Here is an 18,402-nt window from a genome sequence, read left to right as displayed (position 1 = left end):
GACTCGGCGTTTCCCAAAAAATCATTTTTCTTGAAAGAGCAAGACAATCATGACACTCGACAAAAAAAAAAAGAAGTGCAACAGCTGAACACGAGGTGCTTATAAATGACAGCAAAACGTGTTCAAACTATTAATCATGTCTGTGGCATGTGTGTGTGTCCCCCGGGCCCCGCTCCTCTAATGTTCGCTTTATTTTGCTTTTAAAATGAGTTTGCTTGTTCTTTTTTCAAAACCTTTGATGTGTAGTTCTAGTCTCAGTCCTGGTCCTTCGTGGATGTTTTGCAAATTTTTGTCACTGTTGTTTCTAGGGACAGATGTCTGTCCATCACATTGTCATCACACTGAGAGCCAGTGTGGTGTAGTGGTTAAGAGCGGTAGTCTCGTAATCTGGGGAACCAGGTTCGCGTCTCCGCTCCTCCACATGCAGCTGCTGGGTGACCTTGGGCCAGTCACACTTCTTTGAAGTCTCTCAGCCCCACTCACCTCACAGAGTGTTTGTTGTGGGGGAGGAAGGGAAAGGAGAATGTTAGCCGCTTTGAGACTCCTTAAAGGGAGTGAAAGGCGGGATATCAAATCCAAACTCTTCTTCTTCTTCTTCTTCATTTTTGTACCCCTTTCTAAAGTTACTCTACCTTCTAGACCCCCACAGTTCAGCACCAACTATAGGTGGGTGGTTCATGCAAATCTCCTTGAGAGTTTGCATAGAAGTGGTCGTGGGAACTTGCATACTGACTTTGAGTGGGCTAGCCACTGCTAGTGCACCCCACTTTCATGCTTCCTTGTCTGGCAGTTCAGTGGACTTCAGAAGGAGCTTCACAGAGAGAGAGATGCTTGAGTAAAACCACCACACACAAGGAGGGACCCGAACTAGGCAGCAGGACATCAGGGATGTGTGGAAGTGAGTGCGAGTCCTCAAAGTGCTCTATGAACATGCTTTCAACACATGGAGGGATTTGCATAGGTGCTGAATTTTAGGGGCCCAAAAAGTTGAGTAACTCTAGAAAGGGGTTCAAAAGGTTTGGGAAATATTACTCCTACTACTATTACACTTATTAGTCACTTTTCTCACAGAAGTGACCCAAACCAACTTACAAAAACAATACTAAAACCAGTTATAACAAACAGAACCAATGAAAGTCTAAAAACACATCTAAACAGACAAGACTGGTCTTACAGATCCTGCCTTGCAAAAAGAGGCCACAAATACCTCAAACCTTTCAAATTAAGGGCGAAAAGTCTGGGTAAAAAGAAATGTTTTTGCCTACAAATAGATAAAAAAGAGATAAGGATTGTGACAAGTATACTGTACCTCCCTGGAAAGAGAAATCCACAAGCAGCGAGCCACCACTGGAAAGGAGCATTTTCATGTTGACACTGTTTGGATCTCCCATAGAAGGGACACACAGAGAAGGGCCTCAGTTGATGATCACAGAGTCCTTAGCTGCATGTGGGGGTGGGGGGAGAATGGAGATCCTAAGACACATAAGGTTTTACAGCGTGAAAACAAATTGGTAGCCAGTGCAATTGTGCCTGAATAGGTGCTATATGTCAGGACCATTCTTCCCCTGTCAACAATTTGGCCACCCAATTCTGCACCAGCTATAGATCCTGAATCATCTTCAAAGGGAGCCCCACAAAGAACACATTGCAGTAATCCAACCTAGAGGTTACCAGAGTGTAGTTAGGATGTCTCTGTCCAGATAGTGGAACAGCTGGGCCACCAGTCGAAGCTGATGGAAGGCACTCTGCACCACCGAGGCTACTTGAGTCCCAGTAAGGGATTCAGAGGTACCCCAGGCTACCTGCTCCTTCAGAGGGAATGTAACCCCACCCAGAGCAGGCTACACCCCATCCATCCAATGGGATGACTTTCACAGATAGTGTGTATCTGTCTCGTGAAACAATAATAAAAAAGATTTGCAAATCTACAACTGGGGGCAGAACCACAGAAAAAACAAGAAAGAAAGAAAGAAAGAAAGAAAGAAAGAAAGAAAGAAAGGGAGGGAGGGAGGGAGGGAGGGAGGGGGGAGGGAGGAAGGAAGGAAGGAAGGAAGGAAGGAAGGAAGGAAGGAAGGGTAAATCTGGATCAAAACAGGCCCCAAACAAGGAGTTAATACTGTTCTCACTGGCAGAGCAGAGATCCGCCAAATACTGGAAAACTTCTGTGGTTACATGGCTTGCTACTGTTTGGCAAATAACTCTTACAGAAAACTTTTAATGCATCAAAGCAGAGTTGCAAAAGGCATTATTAAAGAGGATCACTTCTTGAAACATGGCTTCTGTCTTGTACCCAGAGGAGAAAGCAGCACAGTGCCTTTGTCCAAAAAACCATTTTTCTACCTGGATAACTTTCTCCTTCCAAATTCCCAAGTATGTAGCTGATGAAATTACATTTTAATAGTTTGGTCATTGGTGCTATAGCAAACCATTTCTAATAAACTCCTTTCCCCCCACTGCGTTTTGAGCTGTTAGTAAAGAATTATCACCTTCCTTCTTCCCACACCATGGATAGGTCTCTTGGTGACCTCCAGACTATCGATAGTGATGACCTCTTTTGAACCCAGTTTGTTGCTAAGACTCTAGTCTTCTTTTTATTTAGTTGTCGATTCCTTCCGTTCTTTATCCTCCTCTTCTTTTCATTCTTCACTCCCATGGTCATTTCTCTTTGTGAAAAATATCATGCCAAACAATAGCACTACCTGTTCTTTGTTGCCTCTGCCTGACTGGAAAGCTTTTTTCAAGACAAATGATTAGAGGCAAACGTTGTCTGGCAAGCAGAGCAGGGGAGCGAGAATGCAAAGTTCTACCATGAGGGAATTCAAATGCTATATGGTTACTAGCAAATGAATCAGTTATATTATTTTACTGGTTGCTAATGCCTTTTAATGCCCAAATCAAAATGCCACTATGGCTATTTTTGAAGCCCTAAACTGTTTCGGAACCAGGCCACTTAAAGGAGTACGCGAATGTATAAAAAGAAGAGAATAAAGTTAAACCAGAGATTTTTATTTTCATTTGTTGAGGGGACCAAAAAATATGTGTTTTGTGATTGATATAACACACTAAACCAACATAAGTTTTATTGTCCTAAACTTATGGAATTTTGTTCCTAACATAAAGTTTTTTTGTCAATTCACTAAATGAGAAAGAAAAACTATCAATATAATAAACATTTATTAACCTATTGTCTACTTTCTTGGAGAGGTATTTAACTGAACTTGGATAAATTCTGATACATCTTGTATGCCATGCTTCTGGTTGTTTTCCTCACATGTAAAATGCCATTGTGAAAAACTCTTGCCAGATAATTAAACTTTGGGAAATTATCTTTTAAATGATATAGAACCTGTATATGAACATGACAAATAAGTCTGGAACTTGACATTTTCATTGAATTAGCCTACTATATATTTTGGAAAGTTTTTTGTCTCTTTGTTCACCATGCATTTAGACCCCTCTTAAAATATTATAGCCAAATCCTGCATGTTGGTCCTTGAGCTAATAGAGCAGGTCTTTGTCTATATTTGGATACAATTGGATGCTATTTTGAATCAAGACAGTGGACTGAACCTTTCAAAACTGCAATGATTTTAACCTCTGATTTCAAAACCGCACTATTCCCCCCCCCCCATTTTCCAAACAATGCCAGGAACTTTCCTTTAGCACAGTATAAACATTAATGAACCATTCTACACATATTATTGGTTGATTTTGAAACTGTCTCAAAGAAGCATATCTGGCTCAAACCACACTGGGACTGATTCATGTTAAATAAACCTATGTGCATCAAATTGAATTTGATGTTCTCTGTTATGTATTCAGTGGTCTGTGTTTGCCTGAGCTTGAGTCTGGACTAAGGAATCTGAGCTCCTGAGTTCTGATTCAATACATGATATCCAATCACAAAACATTTCAGGATTTGGGCCTCAGCCATTGGCCCTTAAACTCATGATTCGCAGCTTGGAAGTTTAGACAGCCAATCACGTTGGGAGTGGGAGTGGCCCAGTCCTTCAGAAATGTATATAAGCAGTTGCTTTGTCCCTGTTGTTCAGTTCTGTAGTTCAATAAAGGTTCTTGCTGTTATCACTGTGTCTTGCCTTGTGGGAACCTACCTACACTTTAGTAACACTGTTCACTCTACCAGTGTCGTGTGCTTGCTTCAGTTTTGCATCCACAGCCAAGCAGGGTGGCAGATTGTTAGAATACTGCACTTAAAAGCAGGGAGACCCAGGTTCACATCTTCACTCAGCAATGAAGTTCATGGGGTGATTGTGGACCAGGTATTCTCTGTCTCAGCCTGGCCTACCTCAGTCACAGGACAGTTGTGTAGATAAAATAGAGAAAGAAAAGCCCTTGTAAGTCATCCTGAGCTCCTTGGAAGAAAGAGTGGGATAAAAATGGAATATTTTTTAAAGAAATAATATTATGTATCAGCTTCCTTGAATTTCACATGACATTGTTTCAGCAGTTTTTAATGCAGTCATTATATCCTGGAAATAGATATATTTGTCAGGAATTATATATCATCATGAAAAATACTGCAACAAAACTATATCTGCAATTATAACAATATTTCATAATCCTGCAGCAAGGAAAAACAAAGGTTCATAATTCAAAGTATAGTTTCATTTAAAATATTTACCACCACTCCCTATTAAATATGGATTAGCTAACATCCTTCTTCCCACCCTTTTACCACTTGTTAATTGTTTCAACATAATTGCATATATGTTTCTGCAGTAAAAGTTGTTATGCATAATTTGCTATGCATTAAAAAGTACCCCCAAAAAAATTAAGCGTACAAAAAAGTTAACAATCAAATTACATGGCCTATTGCACACTTCTAGCAAACATCTCTCTTCCTTCTTTTATTAAAGTCTACTATTAATACTAGGTGATTGTGACAGCTGTGCTTTCATAAACCAGGTTAAGAAGGAAATAGGGTTTTATTACTTTTCCAAAGACAAATAGATAAGTTTAAAGTAAGGGAAGTCTTATCTAATTTCTACCAGTTGTAAGAAAAGTACCTGAAGTACAAAAAGAAAAGTTATTTGGACAGAAGTGGCAAAAACAGTCTTCCCCAACACCCTCTCATTCTCTCTCTCTTCCTCTCTGTCTCTCTGTATCTCTGTGTCTGTGTCTGATGTGCCACTATCTTGTGAGATTTTGCTCAATCCCAACAAAGGTATTCCCAAACTGCAGATTTTTTATCTTTTTCTATGGAACAACATGACTCTCTTTGCTTTTTAATGCTATTTCTGGTAAGGGAGCAATTCAAACCCACCATTACTCAATTTGTACAAATTGTTTTATATGTCAGAGCTAAGCCTAGTTTGGGATAATGGTTGTATTTCAACAACAGTCAAACCTATACATGTCATTTTTATTTCATTACTCATTTGCTCCATGTTTTCCTATGGAAATCAACGGACTTCAACCATTCTGCATTTAGAGAAGGTGTACAAAGCTACACTGCACCTACTACTAGGAATAAATTTTTATTACCTACAAGCAGCTCAAGTTACATATAGCGTATTCAAAATAATTATCACGTTGGCTGTTGTGGACAGTATTTTCTCTTATCTTACAAAGATCTACTGATATTAACTTTTATGCATTTCAGGAAGATGCTACTCTGGTGAGTAAGTGGAAATGTGTTGTACGTATTACCAAAAGGCATGCATTTAGGTTTACTCTCAGAGGAAAAGTACCTTGGAACTCGCTTATGTTTTCAGCCTGCGGCTCAAAATGTCTTAGCTAGCAAATGAGGTTTGCCTGACTGTTTAGCTCTAAACAAGTTCATTTGTTAAAACGGAATAACCTTGTTTGTCCTTCTCTATATGGAACAACTTCCAGCAACACAGTGCAGTTTTTCAAATCACTGAAGACATTATCTGTCCTCCTATAGGGATTGCCAATGATCCATCTTTCCTCCTTCCAGACTATACGCAGACTGCATCATGCCAGTTTTTACACACTGTTACAAAGGTTGGGTGCTACCCCCACTCTCTTCTGAGCTGTGGCAATATATGGGGAAGGGGGCGACTTCGAGAATCAAGACTTGGTGGAGGCTGTTGTAGCTTTAAGTAATATGATTTATTCATATATTTACACCTGAAATTAGATGGAGGGGGTACAGATCTTACAGCATGGTCTTCTCAAGAAGGGCTTGTTCCACAGAGCAATGCTGCACTGCAGTCCAAGACATCTCTTCCAGCCTGCCGCAAATGGTGCTCCTCTCTTGTTCCCGGCTAGAGTCCCAAGGCTCCTGCCAAACAGTGGTGTAGGAAGGGTGGGTGTGGTGGGTGTCAACCGCACCAGGTGTCATCAATGAGGGGGTGTCAAAATGGCAAAAATATGAAGTTGTGTTTTTTTCCAAAAAAAATGGGCTCACAAAACTTTTTAGTTCAGTCACAAGTGCAATAAAACGTGGCTGGCACAGGGCCTGCAGCGTGCCCGAGCCACACATCTCTCCTGGGAGTGACATGGTGGCTTGGTCGCCTGCAGGCTCCGCACTGCCTGAAACGGCAGCATGGGGCTTACGTCTGCTCATCGCCTCTCCCTCAGCTGCCCTACAGCTGAGGGGGAGGCAGCGGAGAGGCTTTGCACAGTGCACCCTGCCCTAACTCTCCCCGCCCCCAGGTGCCGGGTGCTTGCACCGCCCTGGGCACCCGAGCTGCTAGCTATGCCACTGCTGCCAAATACACTCTTTTCCTGTCACACACACACCATCACCTTGGCAACCTCTGTCACTGGTGAGCTGGTTCTTGGATTGGAACCACTATTACCACAGTATTGTAATCAAGGGTGCAGGGAAGGAACATGCCCGTATCAGAACTGTTGGGAGGCAGAGGGGAAGATGACTGATGAGGGCGGACTTGAATTGCCCTGCAGTAGTGACTGGTGGCTGGTTACTGGCTAGCTGATTAGCTAACAGCCCATGCTCATGCTAGGAGCTTGCGTCCAGTCAGTAAGCACATGTTGCATTGTGATGACTGAGTCAATCCCTGCTTACTCTGTTGCCATTGGTTGCTAGAAAGTGTGGGCTTGCCCTTCTCCTCTTGATGGTCTTGGAATGGTGCACTGGTGGCAAATGGTGGCCACCAGAGAACCACCTCAATGGACACGGCTGCCAGAGCCTCACTGTTTCCGGTAGTTTATACCCAGGTAAATGTGCATAGTGTTGCAGACTTAGAACATCTGTCTGTCTTCATCCCAAATTCAGGTTCAAGCCACACTGTGAAAAATATATAACTTGGCTTGGCCTGACCCCAAGTTTATCCATAAACAGGAGCAAGGGGTTAATGTGAGACTGGGTATGGTTATTTATATACTTTATAGAACTTGAAAGGTGTAGTCAAATAACGGTCAAAAAAATCAATAAAGAAGGATCTACATTTTCATTTTCATAGAATCTCAGGCTTCCTTTTGTAATGTTCCATTTGAGAAGCAGCTATCAGTAGTAAGATATTTCCAGGTAGCAAACCTTTATCCACTAACCTAGAAGTAAGTCCCTTTGAATTCTCTGGGACTTACTTAAATTGACATATATATGATTATTGCCTAGCTTCTGACACTGCTACAGGCATGGCTGTATCACCTTCTAAATTATTTCCATTCCCCAAACATGAGAGAAAACATAAAACATTGCCAATCGGAATGAATAACAGGATTATTTTGGGTTTCTATATAAGTTTCATAATTCTTACATTTTTTATTTTATATGTAACAGCAGAAGCAGTTAAGAATTTAGCAGGAAGAAAAAATTAGTAAAAATAGTAGCTTCAATTTGTAATGCTGCTTCCTTCTTATCTTAGGAGGCTGCTCATTATATAAATTAAAGAACTGGGGAAATTATTCTTTAAAGCAATTGGTTTATAAATCAACTAAGTATATATCACTTTAAGACACGCACGCACTACAGCAATTTCTGACCTTTTGATGTCAGAAGGTGTAATCAATCCACGTTGATTATTTGCTTTAATGTGTGCTGGCAACTAAAGTTTAAATGCCAAATAGTGTTTCTTACTTCACATGTGAGAGTCTGAGGGGCATTTATTGTAAAAGTTAAACAGAGTGACAGCTTGCTTTGGTTGATGTGCAAAGTTCTTGATGGTGCTAGTTTACTTTCTCCCATAATAAGCAGTTAATAGAAATTCACTGACCTGCAGTGCAGGCTTAATTTATCACGAACAGCAAGTTGATTTAACAGGATTGGAACGCAGTAGAACAATAGATTTTTTGTTGTTGTTGCACCTCCTGGTGATCTTTAGACATTTTGTCAGTAAAGAAAATCAGTCTTAACATCCGGGAAGGCCTGTGTGACTTTGAATAATTAGGCTACATCTGCAAAGGTAATTGATCAATATACACCAAATCAGAGCCAACAAGAAATTAGAAGATATCTGTTGATTATTTCCTTTCAGCTGAAACCTTTTCAGTGCATAATGGTGCCACTGCTTGATTATGTTTGACAAATGAGTTCGGTATGTTTAATATCTCAGCAAAAAGACATTGATCTGTTTTGCACATCATACTTAAGCCAAACCATGGCATAGTGCAAACACACAGCAGTACACATTCCAGGAGAGGAAACTATGGCCACTTTGTTCCTCTCCAGTCTTTCAGCTGCTGCACTAAGTCATGGTTTGGCTTAGCATGTCATCCAAAATCCAGCTCATGGTTTAGCCCTCTGTGACAAACCACAAGCTGTAAGCCATAGAACAAGCTTTAGTTTTAGATCATGGTTAATGTGGAGAGTACTAAACCATGAGCCCATATCTGAATGGCATGCCCATACCCTCCAACATTTCTCTGATGAAAATAGGGACGTCCCATTCCATAATGATAATTTAACTATTTATACCCCACAATCTTACTGGGTTGCCCCAGCCTATCTGGGCAGCTTCCAACATAATAAAAAATTAAACATTTTTTAAAAACTTCCCTATACAGGATTGCTGACAGGCGGCTTTGGGATCAGATAACTCCATACCCTCCAGTGAAAATACCCTCCAACGTTTCTCTGATGAAAATAGGGATGTCCTAAGGAAAAGCCTGACATTCCTGGATCAATTCAGAAACCGGGATGGCTTCTCTAAATCCGGAACATTCCTGGTAAATAGGGAGAACACGCCACAGTCATTGTGTTCCACTATTAACTGAGATATTAAAACAAGCACAATTAAAATACACTAGAGATTCTCCATGGAGCTTTCCACTTCAAGTATCACTGCTTCTATATCCATTGTTATTTAAGAAATAAAAGCTGAAGAAACCTTGCACAGTCAAGATGAGAAATGTCAAAGCAGACAGAAGCAAGTCAGCCTGTCTTGAATGCCTCACTTTCTGTTCAAAGGCTGACACATGCTTTGCCATTTGAACTAAATTACTTTCCTCCCTATTCATCAGTTGTTTAAAATCATTATTTCGCATTCTGGATCATTCTTAATTAGCCAAGTAAGAGAACATACCTAATTATATTTTCTCTTTGCTGTTTAATTAACAAAGTGTGACGTTGTATTGAAACTTCTTGCCTCAGCATTGCAGTTGGTACTCATTATGTAATACATTAGAAGGCAGAAAAATCACAAATAAAGTGGCAAGAGGGGTGGGGGTGGTTAAAGAGGATGTGCAGGGCAGAATAATATTTTTGTATAGGGCTTTTCTTTAGGGGGGACAAGTTTCTGTGTTATAATTAATTATGGCACTTTAAACTTAGTCTTCTGCCTTGAGTTGAATTTTAGATTGTAAGATGCGTAGCACAAGGACCTGTCGTCCTATGTATAACCCAGAGGAGGAGAAGAAAATACTTCCAAAATTCACATGTGTGCATGTGAATGTGTGCTGCCAGGGCATTTTTCTAAGAAAGCCTTTTTAGAAAGGTGCAGAATTTCTACTCCAGTGGATAAGGCTGTTTTTCCCCACTACCACCTTGGGTGGGCCCTGAATCTTGAACTCTTATGAAGGCCGCTTCGCAACCAGCAATGAGATCTGGGTAACCACTGTTATCTTCTTCAATGGGGTTGTTCCATGACAGATCACCACACCTTTACAGCATCTGTACTACTAACAGTCAAACTTGGGGGTTGTTGTAATATATATTCAAAAAAAAATTAATCAATTTGAGTCATGCCACTCAAATTGGGTCTATTAGACCCCAAAATTTTAAGCAATGTGGACTAGAGTTGCTTCTGTGGCCCCTCTGGGATTGGCGGCCCTGAAGCTGAAGCTTCAATATTGGATGGTGCCTTCAGAGCACATCTGTGGACATTTTGTCGAAAGCAGTATATCTTTTATCTAAGACACAAGATGCTGTACCTGTAAAACTACTGGATTGAGCAGGGCATTGGAGTGGCGTTGGACCACCAGAGCCCCTTCCAACTTTAATCCAATGATTCTATGTTGTAAGACCTGCAGGGTAAACAGTATCAAAACCATATCAAAACCAAGCCAGACAAACCTTAGGACAACATGATGAGCAAATTGTCTTAGGCAAAGTGAACAAAAACTACAGCCTCATTTGTATATTGTCCAGTGTGTCTATAAAATTTATGATTCTGATAGTTGTGATAGCTCACAAGCATATAGCAGTGGTCACTATCACCGGCGAATTGCTGATTTAGATGTCTTGTGACAGCATGGCCATTTCAAAGTTCTTATGAAACGAGATTAGCTGGTTTCCTAAATCTGACCAGCAAATCAATATAAGCAACTTGGTAATGTGCATCTTAAAACAGAAAAAATAGAAAACAGATATTTTTGAGAAATACAGCACTGTCTTCCAGATGTAGCCACTGTTGAAACTGCCCAGCAACCCAGTGAAAAACAAAGACATTTCAACATTTTCAAATGTTATTCATTTATTTCTGGATGCTAAAAGGTGTAAGAATCAATAGGTCAGGTTTTTTCAGTTTACCTATAATAATTGCTACAGTAAATTAGACAGGTGTAGGATGATGTTAATGGACACTAAATACCGTGCATATTTATACTTTTCTTTTGAATCCTCCCCCACAGCCAAGTAAAAAGGTTTCCGAATTTCATAATTAGAATTTTTTCCAGCTTCTTTCTAAGTTGCATAAGTAGTTGAGGGAAAATAATTACTAGGATTCTCTCCATAAAATATATCTTCTGCCCTTCATATAATCTCCCTGTAATGTTAAATTCAAGATAGCGTGTGATAAACTCCAACTAGACTAAACGTGAAGTACTACACACATTTTCTTTAGGAGTAAGTCTAACTGAATACTTACTTCTGAATTACAGTCTCCATAAGAGTACTGTAATTGTGTTAGTCTACTGCAGAAAAAAATGGTATTGTAGCATCTTAAAGACTAAACAATTTATTGTGACATAAGGTTTTGGGGACTTCAGTATACTTCATCAGATATATGAGCCATTATCCTAAGTTGCAGGTATATGTGGTGGGGGATTGTAAACAGTGAAGTCAGAAGGAAAGGAAATGTGGAAAAGTTTTTGGGTTTTTTGTGTTTTTTAAAAAGTTTAAGGACCCCTGACAGTTAAGTCCAGTCACAGACAACTCTGGGGTTGCGGCGCTCATCTCACTTTACAGGCCGAGGGAGCTGGCTTTTGTCCACAGACAGTTTTCCCGGGTCATGTGGCCAGCATGACTAAGCCGCTTCTGGCGAAACCAGAGCAGTGCATGGAAACGCCGTTTACCTTCCCACTGGAGCGGTACCTATTTATCTACTTGCACTCTGACATGCTTTCGAACTGCTAGGTTGGCAGGAGCAGGGACCGAGCAATGGGAGCTCATCCCGTCGCAGGGATTTGAACCGCCAACCTTCTGATCGGCAAGCCCAAGAGACTCAGTGGTTTAGACCAAAGCGCCACCTGCATCCCTGTGGAAAAGTATAGACAGTGATATTACATTATTAGCAGTGACTAGTTAAAACACACACACACACACCCCAGTTGTTGCTAATAACACATTGGCTGTAGAGAACAATATGGGAGAGACATGTTTTGTTGTAGTTGGGACAGATGAAGGTGCCCAGTAGTTGTGGTACTACAGAGATGCACCATAGCGTTTCTTCTCTCTGTGCTCCTCCCAGTGGTCATTCCTCCTCTGGTCACATTGTCAGCCTTCATGTCACATTTGCAGACATCTTTGTAATGCAGAATTAGCACAGACATTCTGTCATTGGTAAGCCAATTAACATATGTCAATCCACAAGAGATAACACTGAATCTCTTGATGAATTTTAATTCAGCAGTTTCACATGGGAATCTCCTTTGAAAGTTCCTCTGTTCCAGTATGGCCAACTTAAGGTCAGTTGCAGAGCATCCCAAGAGGCTGAAATATTCACCCACCAGTTTCGGGGGGTTGCCATTTTTGATACCAGACTTGTTTCTGTTTACTCTTTTGCGTACAGACTGGCTAGTTTGTGCTATGTAGAATGACAAAGGACATCACTGGCAGAGGAAGGAATGGAAGACAAGTGAGTGATCAATGTTATGGATGACATTATTAGGTTATGCAATCATATTACTAGAGTAGACATAGGGACAGAGTCACATCTGGGTCTATGCACAGTATGTGAAAGGGAAATTGTCCAGGATGAACTGTAGGTCATTAATTATAGTTTTGAGTGTTTTTAATTGGAAGCGGTAAGTGAAAAGTGGTGGTCTGTCATTTTCTTTTCTAAGTCTACCCTGTAGTATATTATTCCTGGAAACCTAGGTGGCTTTGCTGATCTATTTCTTTGTTGAGTAGATATTGTAGTCTGAAGAACACTTGAAGTAATTTTTAAGTACCCTGATGGAACTCAGTAGGGCTTCGTTTTGAGAGACATGTATAGGATTGCAGTGTTAAACACCATTCTTTATTCACATCTATAACTGGTAAATAAGGAGTCCATATGGGAATCTTGAAAATTTTGAGCTTAAACGAGGCTTTGGGGAGGTAAAAACCTATGTGCATTGGGATGAAAGATGTACAAATCTTTTGAAAGGTTACAAATGTAATGAATATATATAAAATATAGTCTGGATCATAAACACATATTTGAAAAAATGCTTAGCTGATAAGCCGCCCAGTATAGAAAAGAAATATTGAACACTAACTCCTACTGATATATAAAAAAGTATAAAGATGTATTTCCATCATGATAATTAAACCTAAAGGCATTTTTCTATAAGCGGTGAAGAAGTTTCATGATCCAAACTATTTAAAGAAAAAGGAAAAGAAAGTTATAATGAAATAATCTGGAGAGATTGATTTTTCTCTGAAAACTAAAGTAATAGGTCTAGGAGACACCATAGCATTAGAATGACCATTACAAGGAGTTGATAGAACATGACTTATTCCTCTAACTACCTTTTATTTGTTGCTGTAATGGTCTAGATTCTTGATGCTAATTCTGCCAGACGGCAGTGGGATATGACCTGCCTTCCCACTGCTTGATATAAATCTCCACTGATACAAATTGAGTTCAGCCGCAGTGAACTCAAATGCTAATGCTAGTAACATAAGGCAACCTGCTGTTTGTTACCAGAAAGTTTTTAACACTGCCATACACCCACACACTCCCTTTCACAGTGTAAATCAAAGTGGCACCACACCATTAAGGGCTGTAGCTAGATTTACATAAGACAGCAGTGCACATAAATAAGGCATCCATCAGCATCAACATTTTGTGATGATGCTTCCCCCCCGCCCCGCCTCAAGGTTAGTGCTTATTTCCCCGAAACAAGAGGTGCCAAAGGCTCAGGCCTATGAGGAGGAATCGCACCCTGTGACCCGAATACTTATCCTATGAGCTGAGACAACATTACTCAGAGGTCATTTTTCTGATAATTTCTTTGAGATTCGTTTCCCCTCAACTCCCTGCCCCCCATAAAAAGAATTTTCCTTGATTTTTTTGGGGGGGTGGGATTGCCATTTTCCCACTCATTCGTTCATTTATCTGGAAGTCTGTTTTCCACACACACAAAATCATGCTCCAAGTGGTTTGCAACAAAGGAACAGGGATGCATTTCAAACACTGTAAAAAAACAATTTCATAACACCATAACAAAACAATAGCAAATATGATAACATACTTTAAAAAAAACCACCACAATCCAATACAATAAATATAACCAGATTACTGAAACAACAGGCAGCAACCAGCAGCAAAAACAACAAGGGAACATCGCATTTTCATCTTAAGAAACACCGCTTCCATGACATTGCTCCTTGCAATGTCCCTGAACAATGCTAAGTTCAGGGCAATGTGAGGGTGCTAAATCATGACCAGGAGGCTAATACAGTTGTTTTCACTGTATGGTCCATACAGTGATGGTCCAAAAAACCCCCACAGAAAACACCTTTTATTGCGGGGGTGGGGTAAAGAAGTTTAGCAATGGTAAATTGGGAGCACCACTCCAATAAGTTGTTGAAACATTTCATCTTTCAGCTACCCACTTCAGCCCAAACATAAGTATGAGCTATAACGGCTGTATGGTTGGCCATGACAGGGATCTGCATAACCTGCAGGATTAATTTCACTAAGAAATCTGTTTCCTAGCCAGGAAGACAGATTTCCATAGAAAATTAATTTCTCCTTGTTTCAGTTTCAGACTCCAAAATGTCAATTAAAAACCCCAGAGGTCTTTGTGCATATGTATTTAGCACATCCAAGCACTCACAAGGCTCTGGATCCAGAATGAAAATACAGGGAAGGATGGAATCTCACATAACCTCATTAGCTAGGGGAAATTAGGCAAAATACATGAGGCAAAAAAAATACAAGGGAAATTGCTCTAGCAGTTGACCTGGAGCATGTTTCAGCTTTTTAAGCAAGCAATTTGCAAACATTGTTTGAAGTATTCTCTTTTAAAAAGAAAAAGAAAATCACACATACAGAAATCTGAAACCTCATTTCAGGCTGTATTGCTATAACTTTAAGCACAGCATCTGAGGAACAGAAACAAGCCTACATCCAATTAGAGGCAGAGGTTGTTTATAACTAGCCTGGAGTCCATAAAATCCTAAACATTTTGGAACTACTAAAGAGAAAGAAAAAATATTTTATTATTTCAACATAATTCTTATCTATACCAAATTTATAGCTAATAAAGAATGGGTCAACCAGCCACCTAACCACCTTTTTAAATTATGGTTTCTTTTTCTAGGTTTCTATTTTATTGGTAGGCCACCTTGAGTCCCTGTCAGGAGAAAAGGCAAGGAACAACAACAACAAATGTCCTAAAGTCCTTTTGACTAAAAGCCTCGCTACCCAACACTTGGTGTGGGGAGTGACTGTGGTGGCAGGGAAGGCGGTAGAGCTTAGTGGTGACTATAAGCTACTCACTCACTTGCAGTCTAACCTACTTCCTAAGACTGGTTTGAGGAAGTTGAAGCAGTCATAGGGAAAACCTTGAACACTGCCCTGAGTTCCTTGAAGACTGAGCAAGATAGAAACATAGATCAACATCTGTGAAGTTTACAAGTAGGACATAAAGTTAATCGCATCTCACTGTTGCTTGTAACTCACACCTGGAATTCAGTAAGGGAGTCTTTCAGGCTTTTTAATATGTAGGTGATATATATAATTACATCTCTGAAGTTTAAGTGTTATGTTCCCATCTCTAAAATAGGCAGATGTTTTCTGGAAAGTTTTCTACATGCAGTTCTCTACTTCTTGGCAATATAATGCACATCGTGTGTGACTTGACTTTGCTTACAGGGTGGCTGAGTGCATTGCAAAGGATGCTGCAGGTGAGACCCCAGAGGCATTTTGCCCCGTCCCACAATGGGAAGGAGGGTGTCTGAGCATGATTGAAAGCAGAGGGCAAGAAGCCACCATTCCTTTTCTATTTTAGCGTCGCTTCCTCTTCATCTTTCTGAATTGCATCATGGTCCTGCACAGTCCCATTATTTCTCTCTCTCTCTGCATTTCCCATTCTGCATTCACCCTGGTGGTGCTCATATGTGCTCCTCTCTTCACACTGTCACCTTTATGTTAATAACTTCTCTTGCTCTTTCACCTTCATCGCCCTGTTTCTTTTGCATTCCCATTAGGATGTTCTGTCTCAGCCTGAGAATGGCAAAGGCACAGGTCTCATCTTTCCTTTCAATACGCCCACAAGCTGCAGCCACACACACACACCATTTCTCTTGGTCAATGCCTCTCCAGTATGTCATCCTGACTCTTTTCTTCCCCCAACAAACTGGGGCATCTCCAGAATCTCCCCCTTTTCCCACCTTTATTCGCTGCTAAAACCTTCTTTGATTGCTTAATCGCTCACCAGCCTTCCTTTTCTGTTGTTGCTTCTCTGAAGTCTCTCTTTCTCTGAACTATTTCTTCTCTTTCCTCCTTTTCTAATTTTTCACAAACCTATTGCGTATTTGGATCCCAGTATTCCCTTTTGCCACTATCCTGTGTTTTCCATTTACCTTGAACACCCTTCAGTACTCTTTCTAGCCAACTCACCTCCTTTTAAAACCTCTCTTTCTACAGTGGAAAATTCCACAAATGGCTCCCCTCTGTGCTGTTTACTGACAATGTCCTCTTTCAAACCCCCATCCTTCCCTCTTCACTTGCATTCAGTATTACATAGGGCAGTCTTCACACATGTTGCACTCATTGTGACACAGGGAGAGGCTGTACCCTGATGACAACAGCAGCAGCATCTTCTGCAATGTTAGTGAGGCAGACCCAGTGCTTTTTTCTGGGGGGACACAGGGGTACTCATATCCCTAAAAAATTTGTGAATCTAAGTTTGGCCTCATTGAGGGGCAGTATTTCAATATGAGTAGGAAAATGAGAGTAGCCCTAAACATTTTTTTAGAAAAGAAAAAAAAGCACTGGGCAGACCTATTGGGAATGACATAACCAGCTTCTCAAAACTCATCTGCCTTCCCCCCCCCCATCATCTCTAGATCATTTTGTAGGCATTAGGGTGCCTGGGACTAATCCCCATGACACTGCACAGTATGTGTGTATACTATGCCACCACCTTGCTGCCTTGCAATGGCTTTCAACGCTGTATATAGAGCCTTTCTCCAGTCCTGATGGAAATGCAGTATTGCCAATCACTGGTTTCCCTCTACTAACGCTAAAGGGTCAATACACAGTCCTGTGTTCTGTTTACAACCAATGAGGGAGGTCATGTTTGTTCTTCCTTAGGGTAGCTTGCATACCAAATTGTCATGTAGGATGCCATCACGTAACGAATTGGAGCTTGCATCCCATTGTGACTAGCAAGTGTAAGGAGTGCAGTGGGGGCAAAGTGTTAATGCCCCCCCTTCCCCTGCATCATGGTTCTGGCCCAGTTTGCCCCCTGCAGGCTATTTGTTTAGCAACAATCAGCACGAAACTACATGTCAAAAGGTCTAGGTGGCCTCAAGATGTGCACGTGCTGTGTCCGAAATAGTATTTTTAGTTGGTGTATTTTCACTCCTCCTTCAGTGACACATTAATCTTTAGCACCTTACTCAGAACCACAGGAAATACTCTCCTTGACCATGTTTGCAAGGTCTGGCACTGTGTCCCATGCGCACACAATCCAAGGTCACATATCCTGAGCAAACTGTTAAGCTTTTCTCCTCAGTCTTTCCCAAAGTTTGCTTTTAAATGCACTAATGAAATATTTCTTTTCCTCAGCAGTCAGTTCTGAAATCTCCTTGAAGAAGATTTCAAATAATGTCAGCTTTATTAATGTGGGAAAGTTTTGCCTTGGCTAATAGTGACTTGAGGCCATTTGTCTGCCATGAGGTAAATATTTAGCAGCAAGTTAAGTCAATTCAAAACCAGTAGAGAAGCTTTTTAGTCTCTAGCAAGTTCTCTTCCTTTACCCAGTCTAGTTGCTGGCTCAGAATTCAGTTACTAATTAAGGACAGAAATTAATGCAACTGCTGCACTATTCTTACTAAGGACTGGGGGGAAATCTGCTTTCTTGCTAATTTACCAGAAGGTGGTTTTAAAATGCACATTACCAGAAAATTTTCATCATACGTTTAAGGAACTCTTGGCTACAGATCAGACTATGTTTTTATAGAAAGGAAGTATTGCATATTGCAGAGTCTGCTCTACTTTATACAACCAAAACTTGCACACCAAAGTTAGTGAATATGCAAGTGTATTAAATATTAATCTTTTGTTAGATTGCTTGTTTTCCATTTCTGTACTAAATGTGGCCAATAACTATCCACACTTGTTTCCTTGTAGCTGCTGAGCTGGTGTTCAGGTAACCGGTTACCAAGACAACATATTGGCAAGGGATTATAGCAGACACTTGTATGTGTATAACTCTGAATAATGCAAACAATGTTAAGTGATACATTTTTCATTATGCTAACATAATGCACCATGTGATGCCATCTACTCCTTGCCTGTTGAACATGCCCTTATTAAGAATCCAGTTTCAAACCTTACCGGTGGGTATAATGAT

At 40.5% G+C, this 18,402-nt stretch overlaps 1 long non-coding RNA gene across 4 annotated transcripts in view; it reads right to left on the bottom strand.

Annotated features, from left to right (window-relative positions):
* The window catches only part of LOC310743396, a 60,217-nt gene extending 43,671 nt beyond the window's left edge, over positions 1–16,546 (bottom strand). For 3 of the 4 annotated variants that reach the window (XR_014538993.1, XR_014538994.1, XR_014538995.1), the window contains exons 1-3: positions 16,443–16,546; positions 15,325–15,414; positions 8,166–8,346 (exon numbers count right to left, since the gene is read on the bottom strand). This is a non-coding gene — a long non-coding RNA (uncharacterized lncRNA). The remainder of the gene's footprint in view (positions 1–8,165; positions 8,347–15,324; positions 15,415–16,442) is intronic. The other variant, XR_014538996.1, reaches the window with a different exon arrangement.
* Positions 16,547–18,402: the final 1,856 nt, after the last annotated feature.

This window comes from Podarcis filfolensis, assembly GCF_964270895.1.
Source record: "Podarcis filfolensis genome assembly, chromosome: 10".
In the NCBI taxonomy this organism is placed as follows: Eukaryota; Metazoa; Chordata; class Lepidosauria; order Squamata; family Lacertidae; genus Podarcis; species Podarcis filfolensis.
This window is presented reverse-complemented; position numbering and strand designations above follow the sequence as displayed.